This window comes from Cavia porcellus, unplaced genomic scaffold, assembly GCF_034190915.1.
Source record: "Cavia porcellus strain 051 isolate PalLab524CR breed Dunkin Hartley unplaced genomic scaffold, mCavPor4.1 scaffold_1, whole genome shotgun sequence".
NCBI classification, from domain to species: domain Eukaryota; kingdom Metazoa; phylum Chordata; class Mammalia; order Rodentia; family Caviidae; genus Cavia; species Cavia porcellus.
Window position 1 is genome coordinate 63,327,736 of NW_026947484.1, and position 13,174 is coordinate 63,340,909.

Sequence of the window (13,174 nt, forward strand, 5' to 3'; positions counted from 1 at the left end):
TTCTCTAAACTTTATGATTCATAGTCAAGGAACTTGAAATGGTCATCACCTCAGTGCCTACTATGGTTGAAAAATAAGCTTTAGCAACTTAGTGCCATGTTAAATGCCTTTATTCTTTAAATACTAAAAGTATTTCACTGCAGTAGGTAGATTCTTACCAAATAAAACACCATCCTTTAGCATCCAAAGGTAAACACAGACCAAAAGTCAACAAACACAAGGCCAGACATTAGCAAGAATCTCAGGACCTCTAAGTTAAAGGTCTTATTTCTTGTTCTTTCTCACTCTCCACTTCCCTTATTTTTCTCCCCTCAGTTTTTCAGATGAAGAGTTTGTCTTCACCCATCCAGAGCCGATGCGGAAGGCTCCAAGGCGAAGAGCTCAGAGACCCCACATGCCACACAGCTCGCTGTGTCCAGCACACCTTCCCTAGGAGAGGCCCGGTCCCAAGGCAGAAGCTATACATTCATCTCTCCATCCCCAACCAAAAGGTTCATAATTATGCTGAAATAAAGAAATAAAAGTCTTGGGGGGTTTTCATGCTATCCAAGTTCCTGTCAGCACTAGCAGTAACGCGTCTGCCCTCCTGGACTCCAGGCCTTCTGAAGCCAGAGTGACAGGGGCCTGGCTGGCCTCTGGGCTCCTACTCTAACTCTGCCAAAGATCAAGGGCCAAGATCACCTTACAGTCCTCTGAAAACACTTACATATGACCATACACCAAAATCTCCTTTGCCACTCAATCCTTAGCTAAATCGTATATGTCCGTTGCCTTAAAGTGAGGTGGTTATATTTTTATTTAAAGAGAATAAAGCCAAGCAAAATAAAACAGAATAAAGACAATCCAAACAAACTAGTATAAATGATACAGGGCTTCAAAACAATAGGAAATCAACAATGGTTACCATAATGTCTCTTGTTGTCTTTAAAATAGCTGCCTACACTTTCAGATATAGTAAAAATTTAAAAAAGAACAGAACAGAACCAACAAAAACAAAACAATGAATGCAGTAAAGGACTTCAAAACAAGATAATAGTAAATCCAAAATGGCTTCCATAACATATCTTGTTATCTTTGAAATAGTTGTTCATACTGTCACATATAATAAAAGCAAACAAAACAGAACAGAACAAAAACCAACCTAACAAAACAATGAAAATGATACGGGATTTCAAAACAAAACAATAGGGAATCAACAATGGCTACCACCTTCAGAAGGAGGTGCTACACTGCATACCATTATCCTCTGAGCAGATGATTAGACCACAGGCTGTTGACATGCAAAGTCAGTGAAAGCCTAAATGCTAGAAGCATTACATTGTATTTTACCTTGATAGCCATCATCACAGCCTGTGTTTCTCCAGATCAGCCTGTCCCTTAAGGCAGGGGTATGGGAGTGAGGCGGTGGTTGGCTCTTCTTGTTTGCCAGCCTGCACGTTGGAAGAGACTGGCCTCTGGTGTCCCCTCAGCGGCCTGCACATGGCGCAGATTTGCAGGGAGGGCTTGCTTTGAGAGGTGACTGTTTAATAGCCTCCTTTTATTGATGAGCAATGAATGGCTGCATTTTTAAAATGTATTTAAAGGGAAAAAAAACCAAAACAGTATAAGGGTACAAGTAATACAGAATTTCAAAAAAAAAAAAAAAAACAATAAGAAATCACTAGTTAATAGATTACATATTGTCATCTTAGGAATAGTTGTTCAAGTTACAGGACTAAAGCATACAAAGTGGACATTCAAACAGTGAGACTGCAAACAGTTATGTTCAGTGATCCAACAAAAACTTAGTAATATGGTCATCTATCTTAACACACCTAAACACACTTGCAGTTGTATCCTTTGGAGCACTTTTTTTCCCTCTCTTTTTTACAACAAAATTTACACATTTTGAGTTTTATTGCTTCCATAGTTCTTATTACTTTTTTTTAGAAGAGAATAAAACCAAATATGACAAAACAGAGCAGTCAGTCAAAACAAAGGATAGACATAGCACATGATGTAAAAACAGAATACAAGGTTATCAACAATGGTTACCATAATGCCTCTTGCTACCTTAAAAATAATTGCCTATGTCATCAGGTATAATAAAATTGAGCAAAACACTACAGAACAAGATCAGTAAAACCTAAACATTGGAAATATTACAGGATTTCAAAAAAAGATAATAATCAAACCAGAATGGGCATCATAGTGAATGTTATTGCCTTCAAAGTAGTTGCCTATACCCTCAAACTTGATACTATCAAACAGAACGGAACAGAGTAAAAATCAGTCAAAACAAGATAGTGGGAGTAATACAAGGCTTCAAGTCAAGTTAATAGGAAATCAAAAAAGTTACTATATTATACCCTGCTAATTTTTTAAATTTTTTCCCTTAATTAAAAAGATAATAAAAAATAAACAATTTTTTTTAAAAAAGGGGGAGACTGAGATAAAAGAGGACATAACAACATAACAATAAGGTCAAAGCATAACAATTTTAGCAACCTAGTGCTTCAGCACAAGATAACTCGACTTAATAGTAGTTACCATACTGTCTCTTTCCTTGAAATATTTGAATATAACTTCGTATACTATAGCATCAAACATATCCAGGTAGTGTGAAACCATTCAAGAGGATGAAAGTATAACATGGTATTTAGAACTAACGGAAAACAAAAAATGGTTTCTATATAATCTCTTTGCCTGTAAAAATTTTTGTTTAAACTATCACATATAATAAAATGCAGTAAGATAAACATGATAAAAACCAATGGAGACAGAAGAACAACAGTTTGGTGGGACTTCAAACCAAGATGATATGAAAACAGCACTAGCTATTATGATGTCTTGTTTTCTTCATAATAGCTGTTCATATCATCATAGGCAATAATTTCAAACAGTCCAGAATAAAGCCATTCCAATTAATGAGTGAAAACTTTATAAGGCTTCAAAGCCACATAAGGGGGAATCATGATTACCACATACTTTTATATATTTGAATCATTTCTTACAAAAGGGAATCTATTCAGTATTCCTACATGTGAGATTGATTTATTTCACTTATGAGTATGGTCTCGAGCTGCGTCCATTTATTTATAAATATCTCAATGTGATCCTCCTTTATAGCTGAATAGTACTCCATTGTATAAAAATACCACAAGTTTTTTATCCATTCCTCAGTTGATGGACACTTGGGTTGTTTCCAAGATCTGGCAAATACAAATTGTGCTGCTATAAACAAGGGTGCACACATATCACTGTGGTATGATGCTTTCAGTTCTTCTGGGAATATGCCTAGAAGTGGACTAGCTGGAACAAATGGGACTTCCAATCCCAGCTTTTTGAGAAATCGCTAGACTGACCTCCACAATGGTTGCACCAGTCCACACTCCCAACAACAGTGCAGGAGAGTTCCTTTTTCCCCACAGCCTCGCCAGCATTTGTTGTTGATGGTTTTCTTAATCCTGGCCATCCTTTCAGAAGTGAGATGGAATCTCAGTGTGGTTTTAATTTGCATTTCTCTAAAGACTAATGATGATGAATATTTTTTCATGTACTTATATGCCATTTGTATTTCTTCATCTGAGAGCTATGTATTCATCTCAGATGCCCATTTTTAGATTGGATCTTTGAATTTTGGGGGTCTGATTTTTTTTTAATTTTTCATATGTCTTAGACAGAAGTCCTTTGTCTGAGGCAGAGTTCACTAAGATTTTTTTCCAGTTTGTGGGTTTTCTTTTCACTATGCTAGAGATTTCTTTTGACATGTAGAAACTTTTTAATAAGAGGTGGTCCAGGTTATTAATTCTGGGAAGTACTTCTCATGTGGTTTGAGTCCTGTTCATGAATTCTTTATCTATCCCTATGTCTTCAAGCTTTCTACTCAATTTGTCTTCCAATAGATTTAGTGTTTCTGTTTTAATATTCAGATCTTTGATCCACTTAGATTTTAATTTAGTACATGGTTATAGGCATGGGTCTAGTTTTAGTTTTCAGCATATGGAGAGCCAGTTTTTCCAACACCATTTATTAAAGACACTGTTGTTCTTCCAGTGAACTGGTTTGGCTCCTTTATCAAAGATAAGGTGGTTGCATGTGTTTATAGTTGTGGTTGTGTCTTCTAATCTATTTCACTGATCTTCGGTTTGGATTTTATTCCAGTACCATGTTGATTTTACTATGGTTGTTTTGTAGTATAACTTCAAGTCAGGGATTGTGATGCCTCCTGCCTTGCCTTTGTTGCTTAGAACTGTCTTTGCTATTCTAGGTCTCTTCTCGCTCCAGATGAATTTTAGGAGTGATTTCTCTAGATCTATGAGGTATGCTGATGATATTTTTATTGGGATTGCATCAAATCTGTATAAGAGTTTTGGGAGAATGGCCATTTTCACAATATTTATTCTTCCTATCCATGAGCAAGGGATGTCTTTCCATTTTCTGAGATCATCTTCAATTTCTTTTTTCAGTGTATTATAATTTTCCCTGTATAGGTCTTTCATTTCTTTCATAAGAGTAATTCCTAAATATTTCATTTTTTTGGTTGCTAGTGTGAAGGTTGTAGCTTCTCTTATTTCTCTCTCTGTGATTTTGTTGTTAGTGTATAGAAATGCTATTGATTTTTGAGTATTGATTTTTTTATCCAGCTACATTACTGAATTTATTTATTATATCTAAGAAGCTTTCAAAAGAGTTAGGGGATCTTCTATGCAGAGTATCATATCATCTGCAAACAATGATAACTTAACTTCTTTTCCTATCTTTACCCTTTTTATTTCTCTCTCTTGTCTAATTGCTCTGGCTAGTATTTCCAGTACTATATTAAATAAGAGTAGTGATAAAGGACATCCTTGTCTTGTGCCTGATTTTAAAGTTAAAGGCCTTCAATTTTTGGCCATTTAGTATGATACTGGCTGCTGGTTTGTCATAGATGGCCTTTATTATATTGAGGTAAAGACCATCTATTCCAACTTTCTGTAAAGTTCTTATCATGAATGAATGTTGGATCTTATCAAAAGCTTTTTCTGCATCTATAGAAATGATCATGTGATTCTTACTTTTGGCTCTATTGATATGGTGGTTTACTTATTGATTTACCTATGTTGAACCATCCTTGCATGTCTGGGATGAATCCCACTTGGTAATGGTGTATAATCTTCTTGATGATTTGCTGCATCCTATTTGCCAATATTTTATTGAGGATTTTTGCAACTGTTTTCATTAGGGAGATTGATCTATAGTTCTCTTTTATACTTGGGTCTTTCTCAGGTTTTGGTACTAGATTAATATTTGCTTCCAGGAATGACTTAAGAAGGATTGCTTCCCTTTCAATTTCATTGAAGAGTTTGAGGAGTGTTGGCATTAAGTCTTCTTTGTATTTCTTGTAGAATTATGCAGTGAATCCATCTGGGCCTGGGCTCTTCTTTGTAGGTAAGGACTTAATTAAATTTTGAATTTCATTAATAGAAATTGGGTTATTCAGCAGTTTTACATCCTCTTGGCCTAGCTTTGGTACTTTATATGTTTCTAGGAATCTGTCTATTTCTTCTGTGTTATCAAACCTTTGAGAGTTGAGGTTTTCGAAATAGGTGTTGATGATCTTCTATACTTCTATAGAGTCTGTAGTGATTTCACATTTTTTATTTCTTTTTGCACAAATTTGAGATTTTTCTTCCCTTTTTAAATAAGGTTGGCTAGGGCCTTATCACTTTTATTTATTCTTTCAAAGAACCAACTCTTTGGTTCATTGATTCTTTGGATTGTTTCCTTAGTCTCTACTGCATTGATTTCTGCTCTGATTTTTATAATTTCTTCTCTTCTTTTGGCTTTGGGCTTGACTTGCTCTTCTTTTTCTAGCTGTTTGAGGTGTAGCATCAGGTTATTTGTATTTGTTCTGTTTTCCTGATGTGGGAACTCAGTGCAATAAATTTTTCTCTGAGGACGGCTTTCATTGCATCCCACAGATTCTGGTAAGTTGTATTTGTATTTTCATTTCTTGTAGGTATTGTTTAATTTCTTCTTTAATTTCCTGTGTGACCCACTGATTACTCAAGATTGTGTTACTCAGTTTCCATGTGTTTGTGGAATTTTTGCAGTATCTTTTATCATTAATTTCAAAGTACTATGATCCAATAACATGCAACAGATTATTTCAACTCTTTTGCATTTATTTAAATATGTTCTGTGAGCTAATATATGGTCTATTTTAGAGAATGACCCATGTACTGCTGAGAAGAATGTGTATTCTGATATTGTTCGATGGAACACTTTGTATATGTCTATTAAGTCCATTTGTTCACATGTGTGATTCAGTTCTGTTATTTCTTTGCTGATTTTCTTTCTGTCCCTTGTTTTCAATGGTGTGTTGAGGTCTCCTGTTACAATTGTGTTACTGATGATTTGATTTTTCATTTCTGTTAATACTTGTTTTATATAACTGTGTGCTCTGGAATTTGGTGCATATATATTTAAGATAATTATCTCTTCCTCTTGAAGTTTTCCCCTAACAAGTATGTAGTGACCTTCTTTGTCTCTTCTAATCATCATTGGTTTAAAGTTCACATTGTCTGCAAACAGAATAGCTACTCCTGCTTTTTTTGGGTTCCTGTTGCATGAAGTATTGTGTTCCATCCTTTGACTTTCAGTTTGTGAGTATCTTTTTGGGTTAGATGGGTTTCTTGTAGACAGCATATGGTTGGATTACATTGAGACATTTACATTAATTGGTGCATTGAGACCATTTACATTTACATTAATGGTTATAACTGTTATATGTTGGTTTATTGTTGACATGTTTTCTTTCTGCTGTTGCATCTTTATCTTTCTGTTCTGTTTAATTATCTGCTTTGCTTAGTGATATTTTCCAAAGTGTATCTAAACTGTCTTTTAATATTTTTTTCAGGGTTGGCTTGGTGATCATGAAGTTCTTCAGCTGTTCTTTGTCATGGAAGTATCTTATTTCACCATTGATTTTGAAGGACAGTTTTGCAGGGTACATCAGTCTCTTGTGGAAATTATTTTCCTTTAGGATCTGGAATACTTTACTCCATGCTCTTCTTGACTATTGTTTGTGCTGAGAAGTCTGCTGTGATTCTGATAGGTTTTCCTTTATAAGTGATCTGTCTTTTCTCTCTGACAGTTTTTAACAACCTATTCTTGTGTTGGATTTGTGGGATGGTGATTATTATATGTTTAGGTGTAGTTTTATTTTGGTTATGACTATTTGGATTTCTGTATGCTTCACTGATCCTGATGTTGGTTTCTGATCTCATGTTTGGGAAATTTTCAGCTATTATTTCTCTAAATATCCTCTTGACATCCTTTATGTCATCCCCTTCTTTTTCATTAATCCCTATCAATCTTATGTTGTTTTTCCTTGCATCATCTTGCAGTTGTTGAATTGTTATTTCCTGATTCTTTGTTATTTTTAAAAGATCTTTCCTTTCCTTTCACTAGCTGCAATCTTGTCTTCAAGGTCTGAAATTCATCTTCACTTTCATTGAGGTGGTTTTACAGCTTTAAGTGGAATTTTTGATTTCCTGAATATCTCTGTGCATCTGTTTTATGTATTTTTTGTTTCTTATATTGCTCATCTAGGGATTCTATCTTTTTGTTTAGTTCCTCCAATTTTTAACTGTGTTTTCTTTAGATATATTCAGCATCTCTTTCATTTCTTTTATCATTTCTTCTTTTACCTGGGAGATTATTTCTAGCTTGAATTCCTTTAAAGCTTCCTGGAGTTGCTTGTTTATTGCTATTATGTCCAATATTTGAGGTGTATGGCATATATTTTCTTCTACATACATTGCTCCTAAGGTTTCTTTAGATGGGCTGGAGGTTTGAGATTGTAATTTGTTCTTTCATTTTGTCATTTTCCTATATTTCTGTGTTTCAAGTGTTTCAAGTGTTATTCTAAGGCTTCCTCAGGATTTGTTGGAAATCCTCTTCCATGCCCTCAGCTCCTGGGCCTCTGGCACCCAGTTCCCCCAGGCTGCTAGGCCTCTGGAACCAATGGCGCTTGCCTGCTTGTTTAGAATTTCACAGTCCTCCAAGCACAGCCGGAACGGGGAGGCAGATGCAGGCGCCCCAGACCTGCCTAGCCATTTCAGTGCGCCCAGAAGGTGCGAAGGTCCCAAACAAGCTGGACTCAGGGGAAAGTGCATGGGGCACTTACCTCAGGCCACCGGGTCTCTGGAACCAGTGGCACTAGCCTGCTTGCTTAGAACTCCACAGTCCTCCAAGCACAGCTGGGATTGGGGAGACAGATACAGGTGCCCCAGACCTGCTAGCTGTTCCAGTGCACCCGGAAGGTGCAAAAGTCCCAAACAAGCTGGACTCTGGGGAAAGTGGGCGCCCACCTGCTTGCTTAGAACTCCACAGTCCTCCAAGCACACCCAGGATCGGGGAGGCAGATCAAATGGCTGTATTTTTAACTGGATTGTTGCTACAACACATTTACGGTTATGAATATAGTGAATGGCAAACACGGTCCCAGTGGAAGCTCTGAGGGTTTGCTTGCTTTCTGGAGAGCTCCGTCACTTCCCACCTGACCCCAAGGTGTGTGTGGCCTGGACTAAGCAGCCCCTCCCTCCCATGGGTGCCCAAGCCAGTGGCACACTCAGCAAACCAAAGGTGCTTGTGTCTATCTACTTTGAGTAGCCATGCTTCTGACCTCCTGAGGGCAGTGGTCTCTGTGCTGTCAGCCAGGCAGCCTGGGCCCAAAGCGGAAGTCCTGCCTGTGACACCCACAGTTCTCTCAGGCCCTGCCCTTCACCACAACCTCCTCCTCTGCACACCTGTGCTGGCTCACTCTGCTCTGTGCACTGCAAGGCTTCAGCAAGTCCTGTTTTCCTGTGGGTGGAGAAGGACTTTTCTGTCATTTCTAAAGTAACATATCAGACTAGGGAAGTAAAGCTCACCTCCAAATTCTGGTTCCTGTGCCTTGGCTGGCTTTAAGGAGAGGTGATGGAGGAGCCCAGGATGCAAAGTGGCCTCACTGCAAGCGTCCCCTGCTCTAGTCCCAGCTAACAGAACCCTTGTGATTACATGTCATTTCACCAGTTTGTAATTAAAGTGAAATCCATACAATGTAAAGTCACTCCTGCTGACTGGGAGGTGCTTGGCATTTGGCACATGGTGGTGTTGGGCAGCTGTGCATTGTGTCCTTCTGAAGGCTCTTGGCAGCCCCTCTGAAAACTTCACACTTCCGAAGTTGGTCCCTGTTCCCTTTCTTCCCAGCCCTGCACCACCAGGGCCTCTCCAGGATGGAGCCTGTGTCCTGAGTCAAGCAGCACTAGCTACCTTAACTGTGCCCAGACACATCTGAAGAGTTTCTGAGTGTTATTTCCTGAATCCTCAGAAAAGCTTGAAGAGCTGAGTAGCAATAGCTGTGGGTAAGTGGCTCATCATCATCTATTATTACTATTTCCATTGTCATTGTCATATCATTAATTCTTCGTGTGTAAAAAGGAACCACTGATGACCACATTCATGTGAGAGGCATTGGTTTCCACCAGGAACAGTAAAGAGGGCTAGCCTGTGCCTCAGGGGCTGGAGCTGGAGCCTTAGGGTGAGCACTGGCCCAAGGCCTGCAGGGAGAGAGGGACCTGATGTGTAAGTGATTTTCACTTACCTTCCCTCTAGGCCATGGGGGAAGAAAGAGACCTGACCACAGCCCCACCTCAGAGGGGCAGGTGGCCCAGGGGTGCAGAGCTCAGCACCCCAGTGCTTGGAGAGGAAGGCAAACTCGTGCCAGCTCTCTGCCCTGTGCCCACTGGTGCATCCTTGTTACTGCGCCTCTCCTATTCCCATTTCCTCTTTCATGACACAGGTAATAAATACACAAGGGGCTCCATGTGCATCACCCCGCACCTCACATGCATCTTTAGGGCCGCCTCCTGGCTGGGGACACTGGTGCACACACAGGAACCAGCCCACCTGCCAGGGAGGCGAGGTTGGTTGTCTCGGGGCCATCGGGCACTCCCACAGCAGACAGCCGGCTGCAGTGTGGAGCACACGGGGGTTCCAGGGCCTGGGGCTCAGGGTGCACAGCCTCGCCCCAGCCTTACCCCCACACCTGCCTGTATGGCTCGCACGGGAAGCACCCAGCTCCTCCTTCCAGGGCCCCTCCAGGCCTTTTCCAGAAGCCTAAGGGGCCTTGTTGGGCGCAGGCACTTCTGTCACTGAGCTAAATCCCCAGCCCCCTCTTCCTGGAATGTCCCAGGGGATGTCTGGACCCGTTGCGGAAAGCTACATAGCTGATGGCAGGGTCTCTGGTGAGCATGATAATCTGGCGGGTCGGGAGGTAGAGCCATAGGTCTTATAAGGGGCGGCCCTGGGATCCCGTACTCGCTTTTATTGACCCATTTACTCTGAGAAATCCTGCGTTGCAGCTCATTTATGGCCTCAGAGTAGGGCCTTTTTGACTGCGTGTGTGTGACTTCCCCTCTTTTGGTGGTGTCTGTATCTGCCATTTTGTATACTTCTCCTTTCTCCCCATCATTATCTGACGAGTCTGGGTTGGGTGGGGTCACCTCGCCTGCGGCACTGGACTCGAGAGGTTGCTCGCTGGAGGATTCTGCCTGATGGTAATCAAGCGCCATGGCGCCAGCCCTTATATGGTCACGACAAGAGGTGTCTGCAAGACAGCTTCTCACTACGGCCCAAAGGGGTCTGACTCCTGGCTCCAAGAGGCCATTTTCTGCTGCAAAGTCAAGATCTCTACCTAATTTATCCCAGCTGGGGATGGTAACGGACCCCGTGGGACCAAACCAAGGTGCTACCTTATCGACCTGATCGAGGAAGTTTTGAATTTGTTCTCATTTCATTTGTAATCCCTTTTCTCTCAGTAAGTCGCTTAAGGCGACTGACAGTGGCTGAGTAGCCGTGTTACCCATGTTAACCGGAATTTCAAGAGTTTCTTTTTATTTTATATTTTTTTCTTTTCTTTTTTTCTTTCTTTTCTTTTTTTTTTTTTTTTTATACAGGGACAGCTTAGTCCCCGCGCCCCTTTACGGCGCCCCCAAAACCGGCCTCTTTACGGCCCCGGAACTCTCTTTACGAGTTCCTGACCCTTGCGATGCGTCCGCCCATGGTTGCCCGATAGCCCCCGCTATCCGGCCCTGTTGCGTAGCACCCGCTACCAACGTTGAGCAGTTTAACCTGTCTGCCCCCGCCCGCCAAGTAGCCCCTGCTATTGGCGCTTGACGGTTTTACCTGTTAACGTCTCTGTTCCGTCGGAGAGAGAGGTTCGTTCCCCGTACTGTTGGAGAGAGTGTCTCAGCGTTTCGGGCTCCCCGTATGGGCCACCAGTTGACCGGCGCAGCCCCAATGAAACAGGAGACAGGAGATGCTCTTGTGGACGACAGTTAACTGCTGGTTTATTTATGCGGGCTCTGGTTTATATATTTGGCCGTGACCAATCACAGGCTGTCACAAGGAAGCAGGGCGGGAATGGGATGTAGGCTCTGGCTATTATATCTAGCTGTGGCCAATCAGGAGTTGCCACAGAGTACGGAGTAGAGTGCGGGGTGCGCACAGGTTGGCTAATTTAAAGAGGGACGTAGCGCATTGTAGAAGCTGGCGTGGTCCTTAGTCCCGGCTGGGGTATGGTATGTTGAGCACCTGCGCCCAACAGGCCTGATGGGTGGGGTATAACTGAAAGAGCACTGTTTTGACACAGCAGAGAATATTGCACCAAAAATGTAGAAAATCACTGTATACCTTGGATATTTACCTTCAAAATATAAACCACTTAAAATCAGGACTTTCAGGTTATCTTTAGGTGTTTCAGGCCAAGCACCTGCAACATAGTAGGTGATCAATAAAAATAGTGACCCTGATGGTCGCTTGCTAGATATTTATTTATCATAAAATGGTTTCTTTAAGAATTTACTGTTTTAGAAAATAAAATTCTAATTTCCCAGTTTGGACTCATATACAAGCCAGTTGGATAGAGAAGGAAATTGCTTTGGCTCTCTTTAAACCTCACTAGAAAATTCAAAAGATATCCATCTTCATGCAAGGTGCAGTGCACACCTATAATCCTAGAAGTCTGCAAGGCTGAGGCAGGAGGATCAGTCAGGCCTGGTTTAGGCAGCTCAGCACCTTAGCAAGACCAGTCTCAAAATAAAAGATAAAAAGACTGCGGTTGTAGCTCAGTATGAGAGACCTGGGTTCAGTTAGCCATACTAGAAAAACAAAACAATCAAACAAACAAAAAGATGTTCTTTTTCTAGCTGAGTATCTAGAAAGATACCCAAGGAAACAGGTTTATGAGATGGTCACAAAAGCTATTCGCTGGTAATGAATCCACAAATGATAACTCAGAGGCTGCTGAAAGATTTGCTCTGAGAGTTTTAGGAAATATGCAGCCCTTCAGACAGAAGGCAGGAGCCAGAAAAGAAAAGAGAATCATTGCCTCAGTAGGAAAACTGGCCCTTTACCATCAGCACTGAATAAGCCCAGCCTTTCCTGCACCTGTGAGCCATCTGTCCTCTCCCCTGGTGTGACCTCAGGGCCTCCCTGGGCCGCGGCACACTTCTCCCGGCTGCTCAGCTCACAAGTCCACTCCCTCCCCTCAGACTCATTCCTCCCTCTGTTGTCTGGTTCCAGCCCCGCGGCTCCACTGAAATGTTCCCTCCACAATCACTGGCTGCTCCCTCACCACCAACCCCAGACACACCTCCCTGGTGTCACGGTCCTGGCCTTCACACTCACTGCTAGTGACAGTGACCTCCTCTGAGACTTTACTAACCTCCATGGTGCACCGCCCCTGGGTTTGCCTCTGCTGTGTGTGTTCAGCTATGACACACCGACCTGGGTTTCCCAAGGCACCCAAGATGACACAGTCCCTGACTAAACTCACGCCCTCTCCAACTGTCCTCCTGTGTCCTCCTTCAAGACCAAGGCTTCTCATTCACGCGAATGCTAAAGCCATAGCACCTGGTGGCATCTTTGATCATCCCTCTTCCTCAGTGCTGATCACCACCCTGAACTGACCTCACAGCCACTGGACCCGCACCAAGCTGTGGCCCAGTGAGCAATCAGCAGTGCTTGTCACGGTTGCTGAGTATCTCTCCAGTACTTATGCTTTTCGGTATCCTTCTCAAACCACTCCAGTTTCATTAGCCAATAAATAATTGGAAACTCTTAACAACTTCCTATCTATGAGCCTCACTTTTCTGGCATGTGAACT